Source organism: Podarcis raffonei, chromosome 9, assembly GCF_027172205.1.
Source record: "Podarcis raffonei isolate rPodRaf1 chromosome 9, rPodRaf1.pri, whole genome shotgun sequence".
NCBI classification, from domain to species: Eukaryota; Metazoa; Chordata; class Lepidosauria; order Squamata; family Lacertidae; genus Podarcis; species Podarcis raffonei.
Window position 1 is genome coordinate 59,781,686 of NC_070610.1, and position 6,000 is coordinate 59,787,685.

Consider the following 6,000-nt stretch of genomic DNA (forward strand, 5'->3'; position numbering starts at 1 on the left):
GTGTGGAAAGTGTTTTGCACCATTTCCCACATTTCATGTGATGCTCAGTGTGTGCTTTGAACAACTTCATATTGCGTGTTTCCCTACCCATTGGTTATTCTTTTTTTCACAGAAAGCCAGCCATATCACAGATTAAAAGAGGGAACTGAAGTTGTTTCTGCTGTCTAATCTCTCTCAAGAGCATTAGGTATCCCTCAACTCAACCCCCCAACCCCACAAAGGCTATAAATACCTGGGACGGGTGCTTATAACTCCAACTTTTACTGCTTGGGAGTAAAGGAGGGGTATGGCTGCAGCTACAGAACTTTTCTCCATCTGAATACGCCCCAATATTGGTGTGGACAGGAAAAGGGGCAATCACTCTCTACTAATCGGCAGCATGCAACCATTAAGGTGAATAGCCAACTACAGTTTCACTCCCAAAAAACAATGAAACAAACAACAACTATAGCACTGTAACGGGTACCCATAGTATGCACATGGTAATAAGTTCTGCTGCAGTTTTACAGAACACCGAATATTCCTATCCACAAGCTGGAAAGGGTGTCCAGCATAGACTTCTTTGCCATCCCTATGTACCTGGGAAGAAAGGAGTCATCAGTTGCCCTTGGCTGAGACACTTCTTCTTAGAGGGTGCACCAGAGGTTCTGGATCCTGATGTAGAACTTTCAAAATCCCTTTGTATTTTCATGCAAGTAAATGTCATGAACTGGCAGGACAATGGGGAGGAGGAAGAGGATCCTGGCGAGGGGTGTAGCCAGGACTGTGACACACCAGTGCAAGCTGGGGATGGGGAAGGAGAGGTTGGTGTAGGAAGTACTCACGTGGTGACTGAGAATGACAAAGGTGTCAGTGCACCAGAGCAGCAGGGCCCTTCACCAGAACAAGAGGGGTCCCTGTCTCTCCAAACATCGGGCTCTGAGGGGTAGGGAGCAGCAGGTGGGGTGCTTCAGGAGGCTGAGGCAGGCAAGGGCCCACAGCCCAGCTCCCCAGCTGGCCAGGTGGGGCTCGCTAGCTCTGGGACAAGAGGTGTGATTCCTCTGGAGTAGGCTCAGAACAGGTGAGGGCTACATGCCTCATCAAGCCCAGATCCTGCAATCAGCATGCAAAGTATAAAAGGGCAGGAGAGCTGAGGTGCTGGGTCTGCTCAACTGCCCATGTTGATGGATCTCAGCTTGGGTGTTCCAGGATCTCTGCAGGACTGCTTTCCTTTGCCCGTGGATTGACCATGGACTGGGGGCTTGACATTCTGACCACAGTTGATTAGATCCTGATTGAGGTCATATCAGTATGTAATTGAGTTGTCCTCTTGTGTCATCTCCTGCTTTGTTGGATAGTGTGGCTTGGCCAGCACCATCTGGTCTTTGCTACTGGCAACCATCAAAAGACTGTTTGGGTGAGATGTCCTCTGGTTGCTGAACTCCAACTCCCATGAGGCCCAGCCAGGATGGACAGGGATGATGGGGATTGTAGTCCAGTCACATCTGGAAGGCCATGAATTCACATCCATGCCCTGGGGGGGGGGAATGAGACTATGGGGGAAATGACCACAGATGGATATTTTGCACAGGGAGGTTATTTCTTTCAGAGAAGCAAAGCTAAATATTCCAAGCTGTCACTTGTGGTTTTAAATATGTATTCACAGCAAAGTAAATATTTGCACCAGCATCAAGCTTAGCAGTGCAAGTAGATGCAGACTTTTCTTTTTTTAACATGGAGATTATCTTGGGGGAGGAGGGGAACCGCCTCTGTACAGCAGCCCTGAGAGTCAGACTGGTCCCAGAGGGAATGGGAAGAACACAGTTTTAATACAAGTTTGAAATCATTTTTTTTCCAAAGCTGTCTTCCAATTTTCCTTGATATTGCCAAGATTAATTAAGGATGAAATCCCTGAAATATGGATCGTTTGAAAGAAATCAGATGGGAATGAAGCTTTAATAAAATTGTCAAATGCCTAAATACATAATTTATCTCCACACTGCAGATCCAGAGTGATGAAAAATATACTCTGCAGAAAGTTAAAAATTAAATTACAGTATGCCCATGTGGGCCCATTTTATGTTATTGTAGTAAAGCCCAAGGTCTCTCAGGTTGGCATAGATGTTTTAACTCTTTATGAGAATTAGGACTACGACAGCCTAAGGAAGATGTCCAACAGAGTCCAGACCTCAAACCTCTTCCTTCTTTCCCCTCAGAAGAGAGACACCACTCCCTCAAGACTTTTGCATCCTCTCTTCATCATCCCTCCCCCAGTTGCTGAGGTTACAGGCTAGTTATTGCCGCTTGCTATCCTCTTCTTTGTGCCATTGTGTTAGAGAGGGACCTGTTGAGGCTACGTTGGTTAGGTTCTGACAGGTGTGAGGACTAAGCATGCCCAAGTGCTGCCTGTTGACACCAGAGTTTAGCCATGGCACCCTCAAGCCTTCATCAATAGGTTAGAGAACATTTCCCCTCCATTTGTTCTGATGCCCTCTCGGGGATTAATTCCCACTTGTCTGGGCCTGAGCTGGGCAGAGAAGAGTTTGAGAGTGGAAATTTTAAAAGTTAAAGCATTATGCCACACGTAGACAATATCACCGTTCAAAGATCCATACAGTGGTACCTCTGGTTGCAAACAGGATCCATTCTAGAGCCCCGTTCGCAACCTGAAAGGAACGTAACCCGTGTCTGCACACGCACGGGTCGTGATTTGCTGCTTCTGTGCATGCACGTGATGTCATTTTGCACGTCTGCGCATGCGCGAGTGGGAAAACCCGGAAGTAACCCTTTCTGGTACTTCTGGGTTGCCACAGGACGTAACCTGAAAAAACGTATCATGAAGCAAACGTAACAAGAGGTATGACTGTACTTTGAACATTCCTGAAATGGTCAATTATCCAAAGCCTTTAACAACTCAGAAACCAAGCCTTATGAGGAACGCTTGAAGGAGCTGTGTATGTTTAGCCTGGAAAAGAGGAGACTGAGAGGAGATATGATGGCCATCAGATATCTCAAGGGCTATCACATGCAAGAGGGAAGAAGCTTGTTTTCTTCTGCTCTGGAGGGTAGGACTCAAACCAATGGCTTCAAGTTACAAGAAAGGAGATTCCAATTAAACATCAGGAACAACTTTCGAAAGAGCTCTTCAACAGTGGAATGGTCTCCTTTGGGAGGATGTGGACTTTCCTTCCTTGGAGGTTTTCAAGCAGAGGTAGGATGGTCATCTGTCATGTATGATCTAGTTGATCTGCATTACAGGGCGTTGGATTAGACGAGCCTCAGGGTGCTTTCCAGCGCTACAATTTTATGATTCTATGAACTCGTTCTATTAAAGCAACATCCAGCATTTAGGCCAGGAGTGGGAGCCTATGGCACTACAGATGTGGCTGAACCTCCGTTCCTATCACCCCCAGGCACTATGGCCAATGGTCAATCATGGCTGGAGCTGTTGTCCTCCGGTTTCCTGGCGTGGATTTAAGCTATATGTCAACTATAACCAATGAAGGAGTAGGGGGAATTCTCAAATGCACAAAGCAATCCTTGTAAATAGCCATCCTGCTGTGGTAAGCAGCAAAGGAACCCCACACCCCGCAAAGCCTTATAGGTATGCGCACAGATAGGAAATCTCCATTATCTGAACAATTGTAGTGCTGCTTAAAGGTTTTTCTTTTTGTCACTTAATAGAGATCATACTTCCCGTGCACATCTATGTTTAAGCAAAGCTGGTTGCCATAGTGACACTAGAGCATTCTAAAAGTGTCAGCTCATATCCAAAACTGAATTTTTGAATTAACTGTTTAGGTGAAGCATTAGAAGGTGGGAACTCTTCTGTTCATGCACCAAATTTAATGTTTATTCCAAACGTTAAATTGTTAGTGGTAGTAGTAATAGTATTTAATCCTTAGCATACAGGGCTTTATGGGCTTCCGTACTTAGCACATAGGGCTTTTAGATTATTCAGAGCATATCATGTTCATGATTTTATATAACCCATTCTGTTAACTCTATATAGTGAACGGAGAGATGAGGCTCAGAGCAAGTGATTTGCCTAAGACTACCACTCTTGTAGGAAAGAAACCTCCTGGTTTATAGTTCAGTACTACAGCTTGTGATTCTGAAAATCCTGGACCCTTTGCTGGCCAGCAATCAGGATAAAATATGGAGGAATGTAGCTGATCAAGTTGGTGGCCATAAATGGAACAAAACCAGGATAAGATTCTGGTGGATTAGGAGAGAAGGCAGTGCAGAATCTGGGAGAGTTCAGATAGAACTTAGGACATCATAAGCAGAACATGGCAGAATCAAAAGTTTCCTTATTTTCCAGTTCTGTTGCTTGATGGAACACAATTCTGCCATTTGGACGAGAATACCACAGTATGGCTGTGGTATTATGTTGCATATTTCTTCATTTACACATCTGTATTTAGGTGGTTGGATATCTGTGTGGTCCGTTTCCAAGGCTTTAAACCAGGTAACAACAGTCAAGGAAAAACCAAGACACCCATAATAACCACATAAAGTAAAGTTCTATCACCTGTGCTTAAACCGGGCCATTGAAAACCAGATCAAAGTTGTTCGACTGTTAACTCCCATCAACGCCAGCCAGCATGGCCAAAGAGAGAGGTTTCATAGCTTTTGCAGAAGTACACAAGCTCATTCTTTTATCTCCTGCCAAAGGAAGGGAGTGCCACAGTTGTAGACCAGCCACTGCGAATGCGATCTACGTATACTTGTTGTTTGAACTTGGCACATTCTATCTCTAAGGAAAGTGCTGTTACATTAAAGAAAGCAGCGATCGCTGGCATTTTGTTCTTTCATTCTCATGCAAAAAAGTTTGCTTATTTGCATTATTGATCATCTTTCTGCCAAGGCACTCAAAGCAGTTTTCAGTCTTACAAGAATGACATATAATATTTTAGAAAGGCAGAAAAATACCAGATTCCAATTCTGAAATAAGACTTGGGCTATGCACACACCATACTTTTAAGCACACACACACACTGGAATCCCATGGAATGTAGTTTTAAGAGTGCTGGGAACTATAGTTCTGAGGGCAAACTACAGCTTCCAGTGATTTTTCAGGAGTGCTTTAAATGTACAGTGTTTATGCAGTGTTAGTTTAGGGGACCTTATCCACTATAAAAATTAATATATAAATCAGATGTATGAAATATTTGTTTGTATATTAGCAGATTGAGAAGAACATTTATTAGAAACTAGTCAACAGAGGGAACACCAGCCTAAACACAGAATTTGCCCAGGTTCCAACATTTGCCATGATCAGACTCCCCATCTTATTCTTGCAAGGATTGGCTCTAGGTTACAGGGGGTACCTGGCAAAGTGACTTGGGATAAGTGGGTTCCCCTGGTCACATAGTCACTTGCTCTCTGGAACTTGGCCTTTCCTGGCAGCAGTGGTTCCATCTGGCAAGACACTTGCCATTTCAGCATTCCTGCAATGTGGACATTTTAATGTCCCTGCAATGGGGCATTGTGGGAAAATCAAGATGACAGGTGACTTCCCGGGCTCAGCTCCTACAGTCATGACCCTCAAATGGCAAATCTTTGAGAAAGAACTCCTTCCTGGCAGGAAGAAATGTTAGTGAAATCAAGGAATGGTTGGTACCTTGTAAAGCAGCAATGGCTGTCCAAGGTGGGGACTGAGATCCACATTCACCCTTTGCCATGCCTTCAGGGGAGAGCAAAGGCTTTAGTCACCCAGCTACTCCCTCCCTCCCTCCCTCCCTCCCTCTCTCACAAACATATCTACAACACCAATGCAGAAGAAATGTGTTTTACCTCACCTACCTGCTCATCAAATGATTGATAACCAAGCAGGGTCATTTGTAGCCCCATCAGGTCGTTGGAGTTTAAAGCTCTCTGCTGACCCTTGTGCTGTGTCTAATATATACGCCGTGGCTGCTACCAAATCCTGTGGAGTACTGGAAGACCAGTAAATTTGCTTAGAGGCAGGTGGTTTACTTCCCCTACTGTCAAGGCTTAGGCTTAGGCTCAAATCAC